The sequence below is a fragment of the Acyrthosiphon pisum genome, chromosome A1 (genome assembly GCF_005508785.2).
Source record: "Acyrthosiphon pisum isolate AL4f chromosome A1, pea_aphid_22Mar2018_4r6ur, whole genome shotgun sequence".
NCBI lineage: Eukaryota > Metazoa > Arthropoda > Insecta > Hemiptera > Aphididae > Acyrthosiphon > Acyrthosiphon pisum.
Genome location: NC_042494.1, coordinates 134049410 through 134077236, shown reverse-complemented (window position 1 = coordinate 134077236; position 27827 = coordinate 134049410). Strand labels below are relative to the sequence as shown.

Genomic DNA, 27827 nt, shown 5'->3' with positions numbered 1-27827 from the left:
TACACTATTAGACGAACGATGGAAGCGTATTAATTGTTACTTAATATGTTCTATTGTTTTTTTTTTTTTTTTTAACATATACCAACATAAATGTATTGGGCTGTGTACACATATTTTGACTTTTTAGTTTTTACCAATTGTTCGTTAAATGTTCGTTGTCATGGTTACTATTATTAACGAAAACATAATATTATATAATATGATTCTCATAATATTTTCCTTGGAGTGGAAAATATCGAGTGGTTTACCACGTAACCGTAATTTTACCTACCACTTGGCCGAAAATTCAACTTTGCAAAAAATTCACCCCTTTCAAGAATGATGTCAATAATCAACTACATCAACTACTCATAATTTCGTTCTTAGGCATACTTAACACTTAACTTTTCAATTTTTTTCTTTATAAATACCATCAATCATCATGTAATAAGATTGATTTTAGTTTTAAAAACAATTTAAATATTTAACCTACGAATTATTCTAACAAGCTTTTTCAGTTAAGTATACAGTGGTTAAAAACGATTGTGTAGAGTAATTTTTTATAAACCATGAAATATATATTATTTATATCTACATATTATAACATCATAATATATAAACAAAAATAATATCTTCTTCATTTAGACCCTTTTACGCTTGAAGAACCACGTATCCGGTGATTAGCATTAAATGCTATCAGTGTGCTTACTCTTAGGTGTGTAAAAAAAACCAGAAAACTTCATCAACAGATAGTGATCCCAGAGGTCTTGAGCTCATTTGTCATCCGAAGTAAACGAATTTAAAAACCGATAAAGACTATTGCTATAAAATCACTCCTTTAAGTTAATAATATATATTCTCAGTGCATACTTCAATAAAACAACCACATTTTCACGATAAAACCATTTTTATTACATATTCAATGCACTAGTAATATTTCATACTAAAAGACAATGCCAACTAAAAATATTTTATGATTTTATGATAAAACAAAACTAATATTATGTTTAACAGTGAAATCGTATTGTATATTATTGTACCACGAAATCAGTTTTAAAATGCGAATTACTTGCGAAATTTGTTTTTTATCATTTATTAGTTATATATAAAACTATTGATTTATATTCACCTAACAACTCCCATTTACTAATACATTTATCTATACATACATAAAAATAACTTTTGGAAAATTGTTTTAATAATTTGTACTATATAATTTATATATTATTAAAAAATGATATACATTATTGGGAATAACACCTAAAGGATATCAATTAGGTACTTTATAGCACAGGAGACGGATGGGAAATATTCTTGATTGTTTAAAAAAACGCGAATGAACGACCACCTGAGGACTGATACCAACACATCTCATGTCAAATATTAGACTGGCGTCAGATCCTTTAATTTAATAACTATAGTCTTATGGTCTCGAATATAATTTGGGAATTATAAAAAATTATAATATTTTATAATGCTTTGTTTGATTGATATATATTTTAATTTAATCTATAAGACAAATGTTAAATATTTAGATTAAAACTCATTTGATCATTTCCATGTGCGTGTGTAACCACCTACCTAGTTTATTGAAACAATAGCAAAACTACTATCGCAATAAGTTATATATGATTATTCATAATGCCTAGAATATAGCATAATATAATATATCAATGATCTTACCAGCTATATATGTGATTATAACTATAAGCCTGTGGCTTAATGTTCTCAGAAACTCGAATTTGCATAACTGAACATCTGGTTTTGAATAATCGCCGGAGATAAAATATAAAATACGGAAATATAACAAACTCAATTAATTTAGTAATAAATGTATAATTAATGTATTACAATAAAACATAATCGTCATTCGATTTAGGTGATTTATAATTAATGTAATATTCGCCCACTCGGCTTTAATTTCCTTGGGTACCGAAGGCTGCAATAAGACGAGAGAGGATGGCATGCGTGACTAATGGCTGAAACGAAAATAAATTAGATGCGCATTTTATGGTCATGTAAAATTATTCGGATGCAAAAACTAGTACGGTCTCCGTACAGTTTCAGACAATGTATTATTAAGGGGCTGTATACGGTTCGCGTGCAAAATAAACGTAAAAGGGGTAAAAAAAATATATATATCTCCGATGAAAATCAAGGAAGGGGTTACGTTTGACAAATTAGCTCAAAAGACACACCTATTATAGGCCGGAGGACTTTGCATTTATCATCGCGCAGCAAACGCCTCCGGTCATAAATTATACAATGGATATATTTTAGTTTCCTATATCTTTATTAATTTTTCTACACACTTTAAATGTGAATCTACTGAAGTTTGAGACATAGAAAATTATTATAAATAAACTTGTGACATTAAAAATGAAGAGGAAATAACGTGTAGAATAAAACAATTTTTGTACAAACCAATTGCTCGACTTTTTAAATAGCTTATATAAACTATATGCGTTCAATGTTCTACAAATTAGCTTTGTTAACTGGTTGAATTTGAATAGGACTACTTTATTCTTGGAAATGTTTTGCAGACAATAATGACAAAACTTTCGTTATTATTTTCTAACACTCTTGAAAAGTAACAAATATAAAAAAAAAGTCAAAACCAAATTAAATTTAACTTTTAAATTATAAATATGAAAAAAAGTTTACAAAAGCAAATCTAGTCCACCGGCATAACATTATATCGATTGATTTAAATAAAACTGACTGCTGAAGTTAATTAGGCGTATCATTAAAAAAAAAAAATGTTTTCAAGTTTCCTGATGACGATCGATGTTTTTGATACGGTTCGAAATTTTTCAGAATACCCTCCTTTAGTATAATATACTTCATCGTATTCGTCACATATTATTGTTTGTCTTATTATAATTGTTGAATATTATCAGTTGCTTCGTTACTTTTGTTTCCCATATGATTGGACCTTTGTAATATATTTCATTTGTTTATTCGCATCCATTAGCATTGTTCCGGCAGTTTGTATTATTTCATTGTTGGTGTTGGGATTTTTAAGATCTGCAAATGCACCGAGTAATAATAATAATATTTATTGTAAAGAATTCATTTGCTTCTATAGTGAATAGTATCATAATAATATAAGCCTACGAACTGTAAATGTTTTATGTTCTCGGTGTCTTGAATAATTTAATTTACGTGTTTATGAATGCAAAGGTCATACCATTGTTTAATTTAGGTATATGGTGGTATATATTACATTTTATGTACGATTATTGAAACATGAATTACATATTTTAAGAAACTCTGAGTACCAACCTATACTTATAGCAAATACAGCGCTTAATTTAGTTGTATTTGTTTATAATATTTTTTTTTTTATTATTATTATTATCTATTCGTCAAATTATTGATTTCTCCTTGGAATTTTTATATTATATATTTATTACGGGCAATGAGGCCAATATAATTTACAAAAATATATATATTTAACTTAAGTGTGTGTTACACTTATCCAACTTTACAAGTAGCAATTTTATAGTAAAATTACATGAAATTGCATGTGTAATATAATAATGAAGATAATACAAAACACATGATATTATTATGATGTATTATGTTTAAAACGAAATGCAACCACAGCTTAAAGGGAGATGTTAAACGCCTTTCCTGAATAACAATAAGAACCGTAATTGATTGGGTCAGTACCATGAGCGTTAAGCTTCTCTAATGTCAAGTTCAGTTTTTAAGTTTTATAGGCAGGTACACTGTTTTGACATACTATGATGAGATATTACGGTTTAACTGAGTTATGTACATTATTACTTGATATCAAGACGAAAATGTTTGATTTTAATTTCAATTTTACTTGTCGATATAATTGTTTTTTTCTGATTTAAATTTAAAATAATATATCGATGTTATAATTTTATGATTTATGTGCACAATAACGCTTTATTTATTTTATGCTTTTTAAATACATTTTGAACATAATTTAAATTTTTTTCGATTTAAAATATCAATTTTACATTTTTATGATTATAATTTTGATTTCTAATTACCATTTGAGAAACCTGTCGTCCTTTGCGTATTCCATATTTGTCATTACCCGTTTAGTGCCATATTAAATGAAATATTAGTTATTATATACTTATTACCCACAGATGAAAATATATATACCTATCAGCTTTTGTTTAATTTTAAATTTTAATTATTTTAAAAAAAAATTTAAATAGTCTTGTATATAAAAATTAAAAATTATAAAACAGTTATTATTTTGATATAACTTTTGATTTCTTGTAGATTAATTTCCATGATTTTTATGGATATTCAAAATCGATTTCACGTCCTGAATTATGTAAAATATAATAATGTTACGTATAGAACACGGTACAACTTAGTTTAAAATATTGTTCATTTATGATACTAAATAATAATCTGCAGTGTATCAGTGTATTTGGTTACCTCAGTATGGTGTGAAATGTTTTTTATTTGGTTAGGTTAACATTTGATAGATATTCAATTTTGATCATGTTTATAATTTGTACAGTTGTCTTTACAAAATTAATTATTGATTAAATATTAAAACAAAACGTTTCCAATACACAAATATTGTTTACTATTGAAGTGGAAAATTAATTTATTTGTTTTGAAGCAAAATAATCTATAGTTGGTATTTTTACTGGTCAAAAACGGTTTCATTTATTGCTGCAGTTGTCAATTATTACAAGCAATACAACTATATCAAATTTGTTTTAATGTAAAACTATAATTATAATATAACCTAGTTTCCACATTCTTGTATCGGACAAGATTAATTCATCTTGTCAAGTATAATAAATGTAATAGTACATAATAATGCAGTTTTTTAAGTACTGTTTCACCAAAAGGAAGTGTTCTGAATGTAAAAAGTAAGAACTTTGGAAATATTTGTATAATTTCCTTCTTTCAGAAGTTTGAAATATAAATATACTATGCACATTTTTATCCGACAGCTTGTATATTTAAATTTTTTTAAATGCATTATATTTAAAAGATTTATAATATTATTGAGAAATAAAGGACGAGCATCTTAAACCATGTTTTAAACGAGTTATCATTTGAATCTGTTCTCAAACAATACCCAGATATATGGTACAAATACGCACTCAAATATTTTAGAATTCTAAGGTACTCAGATGGTTACTATTTTTCTATTATTATTGCGCAGTTTCCATTGCTGTACAATTATATGTACATAATTAGATATACATCATGATAATGCTAAAGTACGTCATAATAATTCATGAGCTAACCGCTTCGAATATCTGTTATTTCATGATAACCAGATTATCAGACGTATAAGTCAATTCAAAATGATTTAATAATAATATGTTGTTCTACATATGAATTATGGAATAATTACTGTTTAATATATAGCTAAAACAACAAAATTACGTTTACATAGGTACCACTACGTGAGATAAAAATATATGGAAAATTAATTTAGATCTATGTATTTCTTCATTTTTAAATAAATAAATGTATATATTCACTATTCAGAATTACTTGCCACTTGCCACATTGCTTTCTTGTTTCTAGTTATACACTTGTACAACCAGAAAATGAATTAATTTTTATGTGTACTTTCCGAAGTTCGAGTTATGGTCAAAATGCTCCTATAAATAGACTGATGTAGATAGTAAATAATTTTATCATAGATTTGTCTTCTGATACCTATTTTAATTTAATTTTTGTTAACTGATTAAATAACTTATTTAATAAATATTATTATTACTACTACTACCATTGATCATAAATACTATAGTAGTACTAATAGTATTTATAATCAATGCGACTTTAATATCAATCAAACCTACTATTTCAGTTATTGCCTATGTAATATTTTATCATTAATGCAATTGTTTATTATTATTTTTAAGCTTAGTATACTTTAATCAGATGCCTAGTCCCTATTGTGTTAGATGAATACATCAATTAAGTTTGTATTTTAATTAATTGTTTTTATTGGTCATACAATAAAATTATTGGAATTGGAATTGCCGGTTAAAATATATTAAAAATAATATATTAATAAAAAATATAGGGTGATGTCAAATACATAGTTAGTAATTTTTTTCTTAGATTATTTTTTGATAATTGGGTTTGGATAGTTTTTACAGTAATTCTAGATAATAATAATTATTTAATAGGCAATTAAAATGTATTTATTTTTAATATGAAATATATAATATATAACTTACACAGTTGAAAACAAATATCAAGATAGCTAATTATTCTATAGACCTGGTTTTTTAAGAAAAACTAAGAATTTTATTTTTTATTCACTACTAGGGTAATTTTTTAAGTGAATAAAAACCATATATCCATATGGATATCGTGAACATCTGAATGTAACAAAATAAAACATGTACAGACATCGTGAGCACGTGAATTAATAATTGCTAAAATACGCGAACACGTATCGGCATCATTTTCACGTGGATAACGAATTCATGTTGTCACGTGAATAATAATTTTAATAGATATCAACTGAAAATGTATATTATTTATAAAAAAACAAAACGATTTAAGATAGTCTAAAACTATCAAGACTATAAAAAGTTTTTAATTTTACAAAAAGAAATAATTTTTAGCTAACAATATTTATGTAAAAAATGGTCATTTACTGCATCAAATAAACTTGTTTAAAGTACTGTATTTTTATTCTATCGTATTTTATATTTTTGATATGAGCAAAACCATATCTTTAACTTACAAATAAAAATAGAAAACTAAATAAGTAAAACGTGAATATACAAAATTACGAGTGTACGTAAATAATGAAGACAATAATCCATACGAATTATAGACAAGATACACGTGAATAGTATTGTAAATTCACCGACAATTTTAAGCAACAGGTGTACTAAATTGAACTTTAATTTCACGCAAATCACATGAAAGCATACATACACGTCAATTAAGGAGCCCAATACCTCCACCATATACCAACCTATTGTAGTAATAGCACTTTGTATTTTCCATTTTTAATTATAGTTACTGAGTACCTACCTGTGTAGACTAATTCAAAAATCCAAGAATACTTAATGAAAATGCATAGTACAATATTTAAGCTTCTAATAAAACCTGGATTCCAAAAAAAATATCCTCAAATTTTCAAGTCACACGAAATACAAGAAAATATATTCCGTGTACTTCAGTTTGAATATAACTTTTATACATTTTTAAATTGTTTTTTTTGTATAAAATGTAATTCACGTTAAAATAAAACTTTCAAGTAGAAATAAAAACGAATAGCGGATTCAATTGTTTTTATGTCTGAATGGTAAATTCAAATTTACATGAATTTAAAGAAGAGAATATTTCGTACAATTTGTAAAAATCAAATAAAAATTGTTCTTATTTTGTGATTATATTCATTGGCCTATACAATAATTGAATTAGCAGACCTACTTCATGACATACTATAGGACCCAGTATAGAAACTACTTTGGAGAACCTCAACAAAATTATACGTTTATTACAAAGAAAAGTAGGCACCTACCAATTAATAATTATCTTTAACACTGAAAGAAATTATAATTTAATAAATATTTAATATATAACTTTAGGTATAGTTAATTTCTGGTCAGGTGGCACTTCTAGAGGCCTTCCTATTCTTATTAATGTTATTTTATGTTTAATGTCTATGTCTATGTCACCACATTAACTTATTATACCTCGTATGTAGTCTGTTGTATAGATTGTAAATATAGGTATTATTTAAAATAAAATAAAAAAAAAAACTTTTAAAACAATTAAAAAAAAAGAAAAGAAGAAAAAGAAGCTAAGTTAGTTAAAATAGAATACCTTAAACATTATAATAAATAATCATAGAAAAAAAAAAAAAATGTAGATAATCTAGTTACAGAAAAAATAAAAATTGTTAACATAGATATAATATATTAATATGCAAGTATTAAAAATGTGTATAATTATAATTATCATTTTTGTCTAACCTAAGACTCCAATAAAAAAATGTATTAAAAATATACTAATTTAAAAATGATCTTCAAGGACGTTTGTTGATACTAATAATATAATGTATTATACGTCTGTACATATTATATGAATATATGATAATATATAATATGCATGTAAATAATATTATGTTTAGTGAACAATTTAGACGTTTTATTGTTTCAAAAACTTTCAATTGGATAGCCAATCAAAGATAAGATATTTCCTACTAAAACAAATTAGGTGCCTAGGTTAATAATACATGCATGTTTACCTTAAATTTGTAACTACAAATAGGTAGGTACATAATATTTAACTCGTTTACATATTTTATATGAATTAAAACATTAATTATATTTTATAAAATACAAATTTATGTATGTCCTCTTCGTTAATGTTTTACGATTAAGTTTCACCTTACAAGAATTTGAGTCACGGAATATACATTTTTTATCTTTTCATACCTACCACATTGCACCCCATTAAACATGATTCATCCTGTGCTCGTGTGATATTTCAACGGAGTAAGTAAAGTTAATTCATTTCTCGCCTTTTGTATTTTCTTATTAACATTTTACCTCTGAAATTAATCAAAGCTATCTTGACGATAAATGCAAGTATGCAGATTGGTCAGAGTGTGTGTGTTATACATTTTATTTAACGTGTTTAAATAGTTGACATCATGCATTTTCATAAATGCTCACTGTTCATAAATGCTCACCGTTCATAAATGTAGATAGGTTAATAATAAATGTGCATGTTTACCTTAAAAATTTGTAAATGCAAATTAAGGTATATATTTAATACTTTTAAATTTATATGAAGAAAAATATTAATTGTATTTTCTAGTTATTATCATAGTAAAATATAATGTAACTGACTACCGTGAATGTATAGAAAAATTATAAATAGCATAATATTATATTTTTACTACCTACTGACAGTTATAAAATTTTACTTACAAATTCAAACAAAACTATAGTTACTATAGTAGGTATAAACAAACATCTCTAAATGCCTATCTGTACATATTATGTAATCAAAATTTTGGAGTTGTCCAAATCCATCCCTGTAGGTAAGTGCAGCGAGCACGGGGCAGAGCCCCTTATAGTGTTATACATATTAATTTAAATTTTTTATTTTTTAATTATCATATTATTATTATAACCTACACTTATTAAGTTAAATGGTCTATAGACAATTTTCATGTTAGACAACGGGTAGTATTTATTAGATAAAAATTAGGTATACTGGAAATCAGAGGAATTGAAGATGTAGCTTATGTATGGAATCATTTGAAAAGTTGAGACGAGTTGAAGTAGGTACCCGATCCCTTTATATTGTTATAGCTGACCGGCTCTTTTTTTCCTTCTTTCTCTTTTTGCAGAATTCACAACGATAAATCACTTTTGTAGTAATTTTGATTTGAAATCGATGGCCTAGTTTTTGAAATTTGAATTGTAAATACAATTCTAAGTCAAATTTATCAGTCATATGTGTCTTATAGATATACATATTCTAGTTAGATCATTTCCAGGAAATAACATTTTGTTTATAAATGTATTACTTATATAATATATTAACAACAGTTTACGAAGTAGGTACCCTTCGAAATATTGAATAATAAATATATCGCATATGTTCAATCGATTTAATTTACAAAAAATAATAATTTTTACTAATAGTTATTGCTTATGAGGAAGTTAAAAATGTATTAAAGAAATGAAATAAAATAAAATATTCACGTTATCGTGCTGAATTAGTATTGCAATAGTATATTCAAGTATAAAAAGGATAAGCACGTATTTGGCAATTACTGTCATTTTACGAACACTATTTCAATGTTTTACAATATAATTATTTCATATTAAAATTTATAGAATAGATACCTATGGTTTTTTTTTTATTTTGCAATATATAATTGCAGTAAATAGTGATTTACGAATGTGCAAAGAGCATATGGCATTAACGTCACCACCAACGACATAAAAACCCCATTATAATAACATTTCCTTTTATCAACACACGTTTCATGAAAAAAAAACTTGATTTTAATTCTGAAAGCAATGGCGCCAATATTCTATCAAGTTTATTAGTAATTATATGCTTTTCTTTATTATTATTAACTACCCTTATATTCATTAGTTTATTGCCTTGGTTCCGTTCAGGCGTTTTTCCTATTTCCAGAACGTTCAAAATTAATGGTCCTTAATGAAAATAATTCGACATTGTTAAAAAAAGGCGTTTTTCATTCATCCCCAAATCGATTACAATAAAAATAACTATTATACGCCATTGAAACCGATATTGTTTATGTTCACCTGCTGGTCCTAATGAATAATTTTATTTAATATATTAATGCATGCTTCAGCTGGGTAGGTTACGATGTATCGATTGTTGCGTATACTAAAGTATACAATCAATATTCGCTAAATGGAAAATATAATTATTATAATAGATTGTAGATACAGCAATGTTAATTTTTCTGAGAAAAAATTTTTATCTTTTCGACGTTGATTTTATATTTTTATATCACAACACATTGATCAATATTTTTCGTTAGGGGAGTAACTGAAAATTAGTGTTACTATGTAAATTGTATTTGAATTATAATTTACTTAACTTCTGAAATACCTATATTAGAATACGAATTACGAATATAATATAACTATAAATCAACCATTATAGGTACCTACCGTATTATATATATAGGTAATATCAACAATTGTATTTACATTTCGTTTACTGACTCGAAATAATATATTATATCGTTCATTTCTGTAGGTTCTGATCAACTTTAACGTTTTTAATTCTCGTATACAATACACATATACCTAATCATATCGATAATCAATGTTATATCAATATAATATCCAAACACAGGTGATAATATTATCAAAAATTCAAAAAGACATTATAAATAATATTTGAATACTAATTGCGTCTTATGATGATTGTATTGATTCGATTTATTGATCGAAACGAGTTTAAAAACTAACAATATTATGTATAGACATTTTTTAAAATTATTTTATTTTAAGATTAGGTATAAAGTTGCCCCATAATTTTCAGAGTTTTTAAACACTCATCTTTTATTGCTATTAAAGCAATTTTTAGTTAAGTGGGGCAACATCACGTAGGCCTCCCATGTTCTATGATTTTCTCTAAGCTTTCACCAACATTCCGAAAATAGTAGTGGGGATGAAGTGGCAGTGAAAAACTTTAAAAAGCATTACTGGTGAAAATAGAATCCAAATAAATTGTTAAGTGCTCCACCTCTAACAATAGCCAACAGAATGCTTGTGAATAAGTTCAAAATATTGGCATGAGTTGAGCATCAATCGGACCAAGTCTGAGGTCAAAGTTAATACCTATACTTCATGAAGTAAATACACATAATACCTATATAATATAGGCGCAAATAGACAAATTATTTTGGGGAGACTAAAGCCCCTCCTATAATATTTTCTAAAAATTATATATGCTCAGTATTAACTACTGACTTTTGAACTGGGGGACTTGGCAGAAATGTGAGGGGACTAAGTCCCCCCAAGCACCCACCTATTTGCGCCAATGCCTATATTGATGTATCTAGTATTTGTTATTTAATAATTATAACAAGGATTAATACGATTTTTAACAAATAAATTGTTTTTATAATTTAAAACTTACGTTAGGATAACAAGAATGAAACATATTATTACCATTAAGCGTTTTCTGTTTTTCAAAACCAAAAGAACATGAACTTTGCGGACTGTATACCCCCCCCCCCCCCCCTGGAGGGAGGTGCAACAAATTGTGTCGCTTCGGGCAGAGCGCAGGCAGGGAATTGTGTGGTTTTAAGCGACAGCAGGTGGGAGTAGAGGTAAAGGTACCATACCCACCAAGTTATAAAATCGTTGTCGCCATCTTAGGTGGATGGTCCGGTGGGAATGGCGATGAAAATTATGTATACACACAGGTATGTGTGTGTGTGTGTGTGTGTGTATAGGGACGCAAAGGTGAAAGCCATAAACAACATTTCTTCGGCGTGAAACTTTAGAATTGTTCGTCGTGTGTGAGCGTGTACGTGTGCGTGTGTATGTGTGTGTGAGAACGAGAGTAAGAGAGGGAGGGCGAGTAGATATTGCAAAGGTATATTATTATCCAATCGAGAGAAGCGGTGGTAGCTGTCGTAGAAGAAGAAGAAGAAGAAGAAGAAGAAGAAGAAGAAGAAGAAGAAGAAATAGTAGAAGAGAAGAAAAAGAGCAGAGAACACCCTGTACACCACCACCCCCGAGGTACTCGTGTGATTTACAACCCGTGGTTGCTCCGTTGGCATTAACAAATAAAACGCTCCGGTTTTTGGGACCTGTGTTTTGGTGGCAAGGAGGGTTCAATCGTTGTTTATCACTCGCTAATGAATTCGGTCTTAACTGTTTAAATGTAAATTATAATAATTAACAGAAATTATTATCTTCATTTAATTTTGAATATAAAACTTGATTTTAATGTATACTAAATTATTTATATAATATGTAAATTAAAAGATGTTTTAAGTAGTTTATAAATTTTAAGTAACAAATAGGTTCCATCAGAATCTGCGTGAGTTAGGTATACATACAATTGTATTATTATTAAAAAAATATCTTTTTTTTTAAAGTTATTATTTCATATAAATTTAATAATCATAATATGAAAGTTATTTTTCCTAACAATTGAATGCAATTATAAAAAATTATAATTACCTAATTAATACTAATTAAGTTTCAAAATATCTGTTTAGAAACCTCAAGAATTTAAAATATGATAAAAATAATACATTTTAGTGAAAAATAAAATTTAAAAATGTCGACAATAGTAAATGATAATTAGTAATAACACTATAATAATAATATGCTAGGATGAAGGGTCACAAAGTATCATAATGACCAACATCATACTAAAATATTGACCGCCTTTGGTGCGTTACAAGTTCAATAGCAAAAGGCTCTGTGGTCCAATGAACAATACAATGTTCATTTACCCGTTTGTTATTATATTTAATCTTTGTACAATTAGACATATTGATTTTTTTTTTTTTGTACAACGTTAGTTGTGCCATTCAGTATAGATAAGATAATTGGGTACAAAATAATAACATACTATAGTATTATACACAATACACGTTCACGCATAATATTATTAGTATACATTTATCAGTTTTAATTCCATTTTCTATTAAAAAAATTATAAAACATACTCAGCTGTATTCACTTTATCGATATTATTACCAAGTACCTACCTAAGATAAATAAATTATTAATACGAAATCCGTTCCTCAATTCTCCGATCATTTATTATTGATTAAAACTAAATAATTTTTATATTTTAAAATTCAATTGTTATTTGATTTCTAATTTTTAACACTTCAAAAATTGTTTATTAAAACTAAATAATTAATCAATAAATTCACTTTACATATTTTATGCGTGCATTTTTTTTTTCAGTTCTTCAACATTTTGTTCGATATTTTTAAACAGAACTCACTGAAAATTAAATAGTTTTGATATATTTTCATCTGTTAAATTTGTCCACTACGTATATATTGTATTCATAACTCAAAAGTAGTTATACACTAAAAATTAATATAATTTTGTATAAGTACCATTACTTAGGATAAATTAAAATACATATAGTTATTACAAATATGATTAATTTAAAATGTTTAAAATGTTGTTGAGAAATTTTTATCAGCATGTTATAATAAATAACAATAATGGTTATTATACAATACGGTCAAATAAGTTTAAGTAAAGAAAGTTTATCGACGTCCGCCATCCTTTTCATAGTTTCCTTATAACTTGCGTTGATTTACGTTTTTGTAAATCTAAAAATAATTAAAGCGCGCTTTAACTAGTCAATGTTTGTAAAGGCTTTTGTAATTAAATTATCACATTGCTTTGAGTTAATAATATTATTCATAGTAAAGTGTGTAACATAAATTTAATTTTAAAGCATGATTTATGTATCTATACAATGATTATTAAAATAAAATTAACTTTAATGATTTATTAATTAAAAACAAAATATTTTCACATTTAGATGTATAGGATATTACTTTTTTTCATTATTTGTATCTATATGTATTTATTTATATGTTTTTAGACTGTATATACAGACATTTTGAAATCAAAGGGGAGGTGAATTCCTAATTGCAAACCGGTAAGTCCTTATCATTTTTAATAATAACACAACATTATATTATTATGATTATAAATACAAATTGTTGTTACATACTTACATTAACCTGTAATGTTGTAATTATGGTTTATAATATATTTTAAACAATATACTCTTGATCAGCTCTTTAGAGTGTATGTTCTGTTTGACATTCGTTCATCGTAGAAATTCATTTTCAATCAACAAAATCCATTTTGTGTAAAGAGTTTAGATATTACAGAAATTAACCTTCTATACAATTTAGAGGTATAGTATGCGTATTATCTGTGTTCTCTAGACAGTTTTTTTTCTATTTTAATTTTAAAGCAAGCCGTGAACTTTTTAAATTTTAATATTTTACGTACTCTTAACTCGCTTCCAATAAATTAAAATTAAAAAAAAAAAAAAATAAGAAAGAAAACAGATGATGTTTTTACTAAAAGATTATGAGTGAGATTACTGTAAAATGAAAACTAACTATACAAAATGGATTCTGCTGAAAGAAAATGTGATATCATCTCAACCGATTGTCTGACCGAGATGTTACAAATCATATGTGATTAAAAAAATGTATTTTCGTATAAGAATTAATATAGAAATCATATCAAAATATGCCTAAGCTTAGATAGAAACAGCTGGATAATTATCGTTTCAAATGATAAATAAATAGTATAACGATAAGTAATGAAATATAGATATATATATATATAGGTATTTATAATTTTAAAATATGTTAACGAAAATATTATATTATTTTTTAATTTAAATTGGATATTTTTTTTTACGACGCGCTATTATGTAAACATTCACATAATTCACTAAAACATTTTTCTATCGATAACATAGTTTTAGTACCTAACACAAGTTATAACTAACATAATCTAAGCGTAGGTATATGTGACGGAATTTTTGAATTTTTATTATTTGTATAATTATATTCCTTTCGTCAACATCATAGTCAAAAATTACATTATTTACTGGTTTTTTTTGTACATAGAATATTTTTCATTTAAAAAATGGCTGGTAATTGTTATTTACAAACAAGTTCAAACGATGATTATGAAAACATTATTTATTTTAAGAAGCTACAAACTACAATAGCAGCTAATTAACTAATGTATTTATTTGTTATTAGCATGCGTTTTATTTGTCGTATCATAGGATGTACAATACTTTTAGAAACGAGTGTAACTAAAAACATATTGTATATTGGAATCAAACATCAATCGTAATACTTTTCCGATTCGAAAACATGTTATATATTGTTAAGTTTATTATAAATTGTGAACCTTTTTTTTACAGAATACAAATACTGTGTTCTGTATTATAATAAGTAATAACTTATGAGAGTCCGTGTCGTTGACAATACGATCGTAGATACTATATAGGTACTACACCACTATCACTAAAAAATCGTTCATTCACAGGAAAAACATTTCATTTTCTTTTATATTTATACGTTAAAGTACATAAAACATAATCTCGTGTCAAACCATAGATTTCTAGTTATATTCACAACGTTTATTCGACGACTTTACGCAGTGAACAATGTTGAATATCTAAATCATAACTAATGTTGGCCAGACGATTTATCCAAAACAAATATAAAAATAACAATAACAATAACAATAATAATAATAATAATACTTATAGTAGTAGTAATAATATTGTGAAGAATAATATAATAGTATACGAATTATCGTACGAATGTCTGACGATCGGGACGTGCTGCAGGTTATAGTCTTAAACTTTTGTCTTAAACACGGATAACCGACGCAAACACGTGAAAACCTTATCATCTGTAGTAATATGTCCGGTACGTCTGTAACTTGTTTTGTAACGGATGTGCGTATACACACGCTGCGTTTACCTATTACACATGTGTATAATACACGCGTGTGTGTGTGTGGGGGGGGGGGGGGTGGAGAACACTCCTTGCTACAGGGATCATCGATAATTGACATGAACAAAACGTTGGTGATCGGACGGTTGAGGATTCTATTTGTTGTTTTTCCTGGGGATTTGCCAAACCTGACCTGAAAACACGCAGCCATTAGTTCTGGAAACAAATATCGCTCAGCCATCGGGCGCCGCTTGTGTGTGTGTGTGTGTGTTACAGACGTATCGATATTATTATATACACACACGTAAGGCATATCGGTGAACATAATTGTTTTACATACGCAGAGAACCTATATCATTGCGACGTGCCCATCGCCCATTTAAGGTAGGAGGAAGCAGTCTCTAATTTTTTTCCACCGTCTCATTTCAATAATCTAGTTAAAATTAGGTATAATTTCTACTCTATGAACATTCTACGTTAATCTATTGCAGTAATAACTAAAATGGAAAATATATATCAATGCATTAGTTAAAAAAATAAAAATAAATTTGTTTCGTTTAATTATACACTTGCCTGGTATACATATTATTAATTGATGTAGGTACGTAAATATTTTTTGACGAGTTTGAATCCCCAAGATGTATTAAGAAATATTTCAACCATAGGAGTAATAAAATGTCTATGGAATTTTTAATAGTAGGTACCTCCTATATGCACAATATTATATTTCGCAATACTCGTTCAAAATACATTAAATGGAAAAAATATTATGTTAGTCTCGTAAAAGTACAAAAAAAAAACTGATGATAAAAACGAAAATATTAAACTAGATTTATACTAAACGTTTTTTCAAAAGATAAAAGAAAAATATAAGAAATAAATATTTATAAGACATAAACTATTAGTCATATTATATTATATAGTCTCCTGCAATCGTAGTATTATTTTATTCCATGTTACAACTTACAAGTATTATAGATATATTTAGCATGTAATGCTAACAACAGCGAATCACACCATACACTTTGAACAAGGAAATACAAATTAAAAAAAAAGTATAAAAGCCTGAACTCTATTTACAGTTGTAGGCAACAGTCGAATTCCAAACAGTTTGCGTACAATTTGTACAAATCAAATACAAAACTCACAAATGACAACGTGGTTTGAAAACAAGAATAACAAAAAACCGAAGTTGTAGCAAACTCACTACCTACAACTGGACATCCACAAAAAGGGTTGTAAAATCGAATTACGGAATACGAATAGAACACATAACAGCCGGTCGAAAAAACAAAAGCATGAAGCTGTAGACTGTAGAGGAACGTGACCCAAGTACCTCTGCGACTTAAACATATTAATCGCCTAACTTGACTAAACGTTGGCGCTGAAAATACACACTTTACATATTTAAATATTTGTTGAACAATAATAATGGCAAACTCTTCAAAACATGCTGTAGAACCATGTTCGTACGTATATTATAATATGCGTATATTAGTATATATGTATCCGGTTGCGGAATGTACAGTGATAAGGTAAAGAAAATATTATTTTGTTCTCAGGCCAAAGCTCGATGTTCAACCAATTTTCGTTCTAAAAACATCGAACTACACTACAACGAATTTAGTATTCATGAATTTTTATTAGTAAAAATATTATTGTATATTTTAGTAAATTAAATTATTATTATCATTTATTTTAACAATACCATATTAACGAATGTAATACGCATAACTAATTAACCCGTATATTATTATGATACGCACAAGGTTCACTTGAAATTTTTTTCCCAAAGTCATCGTACACAACAAAAATATTGGCCATAATCCTAATATCTGACCATGGCCGTAACTGATAAGCTTCGTCGGTCGGAACCAGAAGCTGTTGATGACTGCTATAACCGCAGACAGCTGACTGACAAGAAAAGGAGCCATCAACTAACACGACAGTTGAAATTTAAATATTTACCAGCTATAATGAAGAACAAAACTGGAATTCAATATTGATAAAATAAAAATATAACATGTATGCATCTATGCCATATTTACCAACCTGAATAGTACTTCAGTTATTTTATTTTAAAAACATTTTTGAGACGGCGTTTAAAAACGCATATGTTTTATGCATCACTTTTATGTGCATTTATAACTAAACATAATATATCACATCTCAGAGAAGTGTTCTTTATAATCGATATATTTTAAAGTAAATCTTAAATATAGAAACAAAAAAATATAGTGAATAAATGTGATGTGCTTTATTTTAAATTAAATACTGACAATATTTTACTAATCCGAGTTTCGCTCAGAACCATATTTTACAAATGCAATAATACATTTTTGTGTGGACATTGATTATGTAAACAGCTTTTAAATATTCAAATATATATTTTTTAATTAAAATAAAAATATTTCAAAAAAAATATACCTACAAAGTGTAGGTATACTATTTTTACAACAGAACAAATAAACGGTATTATTTTTTTTATTAGTATTCCAACTGTACTCATCTTGCTCCCAATTAGAAATTCTAATTAACGCGGAGTATGATCAATGATGAATATTTTGTGAACATTAAATAAGTAATAATAAGTAATAAGATCCAGTATCAAATTAAACGTTCAATTATTAATAAATGTTTCAACGCAGGGTAATTAAATAAAATAAATTTCAAACTTTTTCAAACAAGCTGAGTGGATAATATCAGAGTATTATACATATTGGTTTTAATTTTTTTTTAATGAATTTCTTTGATTTTTTCAAGTAAAAATAGTTTTGAATTTGATGAAAATAAAATATCTTGCAGCAAGCAGAAGTTCTTCATTTTGAACCATGGTAAAATTGTGCGGATTTTGAGCATATGATAGGTAGTTAAGATGGGTCATTAACGACATCATATATTTTCTGTATGAGATAATATGACTTTTCTCGTGTCAATTTATCATTAAATAGGTACCATATATAATAACTTTGTCGGTTATGATTCAAGATGTCGTACATCCGCTAAAACCTATATGAAATTTATGTTATGTAGGTACATATCATGTCGATACTTTATTAGAAAAGGATTTGGAACAATGCGAGTTTTAAAAATTATTTTATACCTACCTTATGAATGGGGGCTCGAATTATTTCAAAGAGTTTTATTTTATCTTTTGTAATCATGCAATTTATTAAATAGTAAATACTGCATCAAAATGAAACAATAAAAAAAAAATCGTTTTTTAATTAGTAGACTAATGCAGTTCACAGTATTGTGGCGGCCCATTTCACGTGCAAAGTTTTTACTTGTAATATAAATAAAAATATTTAATAATGATCTATTATTTTACCCCGTCATTTTTTTTTTTTTTGTTACTTAAACCAAGGTTTTCTTTAACGGCCTTCTGTTCTTAAAACTTAGTAACCACAACGCTAAATCGGGTCAACAAAAGGTGCCTACGCTCCATGCAATTTAATCACATTGCGAGTAGACCAGTGCCTACCGTCCTATATATAACGGTTCCGGCTCGAAAACGAGGTAATGGAAAAAAGTCATTCTAAATGTGTTCCTTCGTTACGCGCGGGTGTACGAATAAGTCTGCTGAGACTTAAAATTGCAATATTTTCATTGATCTCTGATCTACTTCACATTTTCTTCTCGCACTCATATTTCTTAGTTCTTACGTCACAACGTGCCGTCAATGTGAAATAATAATATTACATATTATATGGATTGGTAGTACAAGTACAAGTACTGAATATTGAATAGTTTTATATTATTTGGTTGAAACTTTCTAGAATTTCCATAACTCCAATAATTCTCGTTTCATTTTTGCGCGTCGTTAAATTTTAATCCACTAAAATGTAAATAAAATCAATTATATAAAATATGTTAACAATAATATGATAAAACGTGATGCATTGATGCATGTTAATATAACTCCAACATGCCTACCTATTTAATTTTATGATCAACATTATGCCCCATTCATTAGAATCAGTATACTCTGGAGTCTTTCCAAATATCAAAAATTCATTATATTCTGTGTATATTATGCATAATATATATATATATGTGTGCGTGTGTGTGTGTGTGTGTGTGAGTGAAATTTATGTGCGTTTTATCCAGCCATTGTTTAAATAAAAACTTACAAATACTGGATATACTCATATGTTTTGATGAATAACAATACAGTTAATCAAACGTTGCGAGAAAAATATTTTTAAATGAAAAAAAATATATAATCATACTGTATTATTTGAGTGAAATATATAGACATGTAATTGATCTATTTTAATGTGATAACTTATATTTTACAACTTATATTCAAATATCAATAACATAAAGTCTTTTCAAACAATTGAACAATATTATTAAAAACCATTTTTAAAATAATTGTTTATATTAGACAAGAATATATATAGCCTATAGGAATAGGAACAACCTACCAGCTATTGCACAACAGTATTACTTACCTATAATATTTTCCAAAAATAAGGTTTTCAAACCCATTTTGTGTTGATAGCTATGCTATTAAAAAGAATTGACATAGTATCAAAGGTATACCTTAAGAACATTATCTGTGTACGTTCGTTTTTTAAGACACCTACATTTTTTAAGCGAATTGTAAGCATTTATAAATTAAAAATATTTACATGCTCATAAATTATTTAAAAATGTAATCTATATATATAAAAATGAATGTTTGTCTGTGTGTTCTTTATGCATTCCTATAATACTGCTGGACTGATTTTGATGAAATTGTATGTGTGTGTTTGAGTGGTTGCCGGGACGATTTAGATTCACAAATGGCCCCAGTAGGTCCAACCCGGGGAGGGGCTCAATCAGGGATTTTTAGATTTACGATGGAAATATTTGTTTATAATTGATTGCTATTGGTTATAGGAGAAATAATTAGTAAAAATTAGTATTTATTTATAATTGGTTGCCAATGGTTCATCAAGCATGCATCAAATAGAATTTTCGCACATTACATACTTGATAATGTTGTCGTACATTGTCCGCGATCCGACGTAGTCAGATTGCCTACCAGGGATGCTGAGGTTTACTCAAAAGGAGTTAAACAATCCAATTTTTTTTTTAAGTTATAATTTTTTACGGGCAACGAAGTGCTTGGGATCAACTAGTTGTTTTATATAAAAGAAATGTTCAAATGATATATTAGTAAATAACGTTTTTACTTTTTACCATAAATAGTTAGTTAGGTACCAGGTCTAATACCTACTCTAATATAAAAACTAACAACGTAAAATTTATTCTGATGAATGCAAATTTGTTTAATAAAACGTGTGGGGTGAAATATCCTATTAGTTGATTATATATGTTTTTTACCACTATTTATTGATTATTATCTAATTAAAAAAAAATATATATTTTTATGTCAGAACGATATAGACAATATGAATAAAATATTATCTATTATTCACTAATATAAGAACTAATAAAAAATTCTTTAAATTTTCGTAGGTACATTGTACATATATTATTATAAATATACAAATTTTAAAAGTAGAAACTAATTATAATTTTTCAATTTTTTATTACAGATCCTGATATATTTTCGAGTAAATAAATATTTTTGTTTTTTAATGGATTCAGTATGCTGAGTTAGTTTGTAGCTTTAAATTATTTATGCGCTATTTAGTATTAATCCTAATAATTATTAAATTTTTTTAAAGAAATGGTTAAGAGCGAATTTAAATTTAAATTTATATTCTTACTTCTTAGTTTATTTTTAATATTACTATGATGAGTATATAAAAAATATTATTGAAATAAGATCAGGTAAGACAATGTTATGTTAAAATATTTATTGAATTGTAGGTATATACATTATTTTTGTTTTAGTGCAAATAATTTATAATACTTTGCAGTGGAAAAAAATCGTTAAAATACATAAATATGAACTTAAAGTTAAATAAGCTTTTAAAGCTATTGACGCAGTTATTTAAAACTGGAAAATACTAACACTTAAAACGTTGTGCCATATGCATTATATATATATATAGTATATAGTATATATATATATATATTTACTATATAGAGTGAAGGAAAAAAAGAGTTTTGAGCGAGGACTCAAATTACCGTAAAAGTTCAAGAGAGGGCCAGTCGTTAAAATAATAATGTAAAAATTACAAAAAAAAAGGACCGTATTAACACTAAATATTTGTTTTTCATTAGTAAATATTATTACCCTCCTTGTAACGACGACATTGGTTGTACGATGAGTGATTACTAAAACTGGATAACCGATTTAATAAACCTATAATCAATAACAATGACGTATTACGTCATATTATAACGTTTTATAACTCTGTGTATTTTTTGTATAATGATATCATTGTATCACAATACGTATTATTTCAGTGGCAAAACGGTTTGTCATGATGTTGAATAATTATTATGTTTTACAATATCTATTCTGAAAAGTGTGAAACCATTTTGTTTTTTTGCGGAACAATCACAAAAAAATACGTTTTGCCTCCCGGGTTGCGTTAACACGTCTGATCATAGTGACCCGAGTGACGTCCGGGGAGAGTTGGTGTGGCAGGAAAGTTTTTTTTTCACGATTACGAGTGGTCCTGCAGCGGTGTCATCGTCCTGCGTATTATTGGGTCACGTCACGCTGGACAGCACCTTCATCCTTCCACCACCCGTTGAAATTATATTACTAAGACTGGGAATATTGTCAAAAACCCACATTTTGGTTGGTCATATTATTTTAATTGTTGCGAGGGTGGCGTCAGCCCACGGTTATTCGATTTTAGTTATTATTTGAATTTAATTATCCGGAGACATTAAAGATTAAACTGTCTTTCGATGTGTACATACAAATAAAAATTATATATATTATATTATTATGTTTATTATTATTTATATATTATAATATATACATTATACATGTTACAATTAGTGTCACGTACCCGTGTTTATTAACATTTAGACTTGAAGTTGCTTTCCCGTGCTATGACACGCAAGATAAAAGTAATTCTGGACTTATATTGTCTTTATAGTGTTTATGGTTGGAAATGTTACGGCAATGAAATGTGAGGTATGAAAAATTTCCAAACTCATTTTTTTTTCCGTATCCCGTTATTACCGTGATTTTATAAAAATAACACGGATTATTATTATTTGATTTTTCTTGTAAAACATAATATATTAATAGTTATGAAAGTCACCGGTATATATTATTACTTGCATTATTATTGCAGGGTCATAAATCATGAGTAACAATTTCATATTAAATAGTTATAGTTTATGATTTATATAAAAGTTAAAAATATACACTATAAAGAATGCATGTATTAAAATATAATTAGCATTGTCTAAGTAATATAAAATATATTAAATACCTCTGTAACTGTTTTAAAAAAAAAATAAAATATCTCACTTTCAAAATATTGTTAATTGCGTCTGCTGTTATCAACCGGAGATTGGTCTGTGGTTTTATATTCTAAGTATAATAAACTTATTTAATATTGACACTGTATAAATCCGAAAAGTATGGTGTTTTCATTGATAATAATATTGTAAAGTTGTTAAAGAATGCGTGTTGCCTTACAGTCTTTCCGACACTGGTAGGGCGTACTGTATGTCTATATTATGGACGTTTAAACCATTTAAAAATTTAAATATTAATATGTATAATAAATTATGTATAATAGGGTGATTCACCAAGCAAGCTCCCTATTTTAGAATAATTAATGAAATTACTCAAATTCTGATTTTTAGAGTTTTAAGTAACTAAACTTAAAGGCTACATTTTTAAATAATTAGATTTTTTTATGTAATTTATAACTAGGTTATTCTGTCATTACAAACTTCTTTTTTTACAAAATCTGATAACCATACTTTTTTGCTGTTAATAATTATTTATTAGCAGATTATTTTTATAATAATTTCAAATGCACCTAAATCTAAATTCAAAAATTGAACGAATAGTTAACATAACTAATATATCTGAATATTATTGAATTTTATATAGGTATTAAATATTATAAGTACAATAGTCCATAATAATAATGTTGGAAAATATTGAGGCTATGTTGTTTTGAAAATTATATAGTTATTGACAACTATTAATCAAATAAATATAATATTATAATTTTTTTTCTCTTTCTCACTAACATTAATCTATTCTTTTCTGTTTTATTCTATTTATAATTATGTTTTACTATTTAAATTTCTATATTAAGAACTCATCACCTTCATACCTTAATATCGACGTACCATTTAATGGTGCGGTTAAATTCATTGTATAAGTAGCTAAAAATTAATATAACTATTTTGAAAATTGTATTAAGTATAGGTAGTAAATAATGAAATAACGCAATGAAGAAAAGTTTCAACGAAATTTCTCATCGAGTAGGTAATGGCTATTGAATCACAACAAAATAACAAAATCGACTTTGTAAAATATTGTGTAAATATTCCACTGTTTTCTAGTAGTTATTTCAAATTATTATTAAGAAAATACGGGTTTTCTCATATTTTACCCCCTAAAGCACAAACTACATCCAATTTGATCCAATTAATATTTATTATTATTTTTGCTAATATATAAAATATTTTTTACATGAAAATATACACGTCATATGCAGAAAAAGTATTTGAATACATTATTTTTATCTTACCATGTTAAATGTATTCAAAATTGTGATTATTACAAAGAAGCTATTACCCTCGAAGTTGGTGATTTGATAACTTTCTCTACTAATAAAATTGTCTCAGACATAAAAAAATATAAAGGAGTAAACACATGTATCATTATAAAACAAAACATTCATCGCTCCACTCAGAATCTACACATAATTATTTGGCTTAGCAATTATTCTAAATATTTGAAAATATAGTACCTATAGGGCTGTACTTCAAAATTCTGAAAATTAGTACTTGAATAAAGTATTTATTATTATTAATGTAAAAATGGGTGTGAGAATGCGGTTTATCAACTTGTGTAATACAAATATTCATAAAACTAAAATATTAACTGTGGTGGTAAATTAAATTATTGATAGTAGGTATTTATTGTACCATTCATATTATAGATCAGATGTCACCAAACTTAATAAATATATTATACTTATTATAGGTATGTAATTAATAACTATAAGATATATTAAGAATGTATTTTATATTATAACGATTATTTTAAATTAATCATTCAAATTTTCAAATTTTCAAATAATTATATTGTTTTATATAATACAGTTTAAACTAATAATATTATATTTGTCAAAAAAATTAAATAGTTTATTATAAATCTTCAGTTTCCATAAAGTAAACTCAATTAACTTTGAGCAGTTCATCAACATTCAATCAACAGTTTCAGACATTTTTGACTTTTACAAATGATTAATAATTATATTATTTGCTTTAATACGTATTACAGACTACAGTAGGTATAGTATAGCTTATTGCCAATTATTTAACTTTATTATTGGCGATCTTCGTTCTTTAATAGTTGATTAAATTATAGTTATATGAAATATATAAGTTTACCATTTTACGTAAATAACTAATTAATCTGTGAGGATATTTTATAAAAAATACTTTTTTAATATAGTATTAAAATTCAAATTCAAATCTCGTTATTTAAAATCTCTCGTCATTACTCATTACTAGGTATATTGTTATGTTACCAATCTCAAATTTTTGAAAATCAAAGTAGGTATCATGGAATATTATTGTAATAACCTTATTATAGATGCCTACCTAATAAACTATATTTTTGTTAATTATTATAAAAAAATATGATTTGTTAATATACCTAATACAATTCGTTAATTTTTGTATTGACTTCAATTTCACTAAATTTAAACAATAACATTTTATATTATTAATCCACATCGAAGAATCCGATATAGACATGTTATAATCCAAACGCATACACATAATTGTTTTTTCTCTTATATTTGAATGGCTTACATATTTGTTTCTTTAACGAAACGGCCAGATGTCTGTGAATTAAAATATTGAATACCTACTTGTGATGCACTTTTGAATAGACTAGGAAACAAAACTGGAATGGTTGATTGCACGTAAGCATAGGCGCAATTTCAACTTTTGGCTTGGGGGGCTGAATATATTAAAGGCAAGCAGACCATTGCAATGTAGGCAATGTAGCATATTAAAATTGTATGTCCTAGGTTTTTTTTTTTTTTTGGGGGGGGGGGAGGCTACGGCTAAGTTCGGGAGGGCTTAGAACCTACAATTTTTTTGTCTACATATTAATTTGTGTTTTATCAAAATATGGTCGGTAAACATAATACCATAACCAAAGTAGGTGCGTAAAATAATATTTTAAAATAAAAAAAAGTAATTACAAAATAAATGTAATTGTTGCATACTTTGTATAATTTTATCTATACATATGTACAGCAAACAACTCAAAATCAGCACACGATTTATCGAATTAAGACAATTTTGTAATTATGTAGGTACCCACTTATTTATTTTCGTTGTATCGCTACAATAATACCTTAACCTAATCGACTTTAATCTGGTTTTAACTCGCATTATAATATTGTATACAAATTATATCGAATTTGTGATAATATAATTTTATGGGAAGACAACGAATTTACACTGTAGAAAACTTTTTCTAGATTTTTTTTTTATATTCCCATCAAGTTAACCAACTACATAGGTACCGATAAACACTACGTCAATTAATTCATATCAAACGGTAGTCTGTGACACTTATAATAGTTATTATATAATTATAACAAACGTAACATACGAATAATATATACCTCCTTAAATATAGTATAATAATTGTATAATAACACTGATAAAAGAAACGGTGTTTTTTTAAGATCACAATATATAGGTATAGGAATAGGTATATAAGTACCATCACGCAATACAATATAAAGTTCAACCATTTCGACATGTCGACATGTATGCGTTTTTATTTTACAATAATAATATTATATTAATATTTCGTCACAAACTTCTGTTATAAAGTGCTGCTATTGGGTGGCTTCTTTTTTCAAGCGCCGCATGTCAAAAAAAAAAAAAATAATGTACATCCGCATACATGCTTATTGTAAATTTAAATTACAGATTGTATGTTTTTAAAATAAAGTTAAAAAAAAAAAAAAAAAAATTTCGTCACAATTTTACAATCATTTGGTTATTTATAATTTGATGCGTACTCAATTTATATGTGATATTTAATATTTATATACAATGGTTGAAATAATAATACATTTTATATTCTCACTCAACAGGACGAGATAGGCGAGACAAGTTTGAATAGAATGTTATTCTATTAGATATTTTCTTTTTGTCACAACGAAATTAAAATGTTATAATAGTTAGACCAAGTTCGGTTGACCGCGGTTTCGTCGCCTGGCAAATAGTCACTAATTATTAATTAATGTAAATACTCGGTGCGTTTTATGAAAACCGAGAAAAAAATTCTTCTCAAAAAGTAAAAGGAATGTCTGTTTGTGCCTCTCCCCCCCCCCCATCGTGTACTTACGAGCGGAAATAATTGGTTTCCGTGATAATATTTCACTACAGCGACTCGTGTGACGTATAAAATCCATAACTACCGCAAATCCAACCATGTAAATCATTATTATATTATGATTATTTTATGAATCCAACTAACGTGTATGTGACCACCACCAAACCGGGAACAACTGAAATAAAAAACCGCCACTATAGTCCACGCAATTTGTTGTGCGCAGCTAATGCGATTATAATATTAAAAAAAAAAAAATGCTCACTTAATGAATAAAAGGGAAACCTGCTCGATCGTGCAAACTTGTGATGATAATAATAATACAGTAAAATAAAACCATTTATATTATATAAAAATATACGAATGCGATTTATTTTT

General features: G+C 26.8%; 1 protein-coding gene across 2 annotated transcripts in view; it reads left to right on the top strand.

The window, feature by feature from the left end:
- LOC100161227 overlaps positions 1-27827 on the top strand; it is a 339202-nt gene that overhangs the window by 43568 nt on the left and 267807 nt on the right. The window contains exon 2 of one of the 2 annotated variants that reach the window (XM_029488365.1): positions 14074-14130. The exons of the other annotated variant lie outside the window; for it this stretch is intronic. The gene's annotated coding sequence lies outside the window, so the exon portion shown is untranslated. The remainder of the gene's footprint in view (positions 1-14073; positions 14131-27827) is intronic. 2 annotated transcript variants of the gene reach the window in all.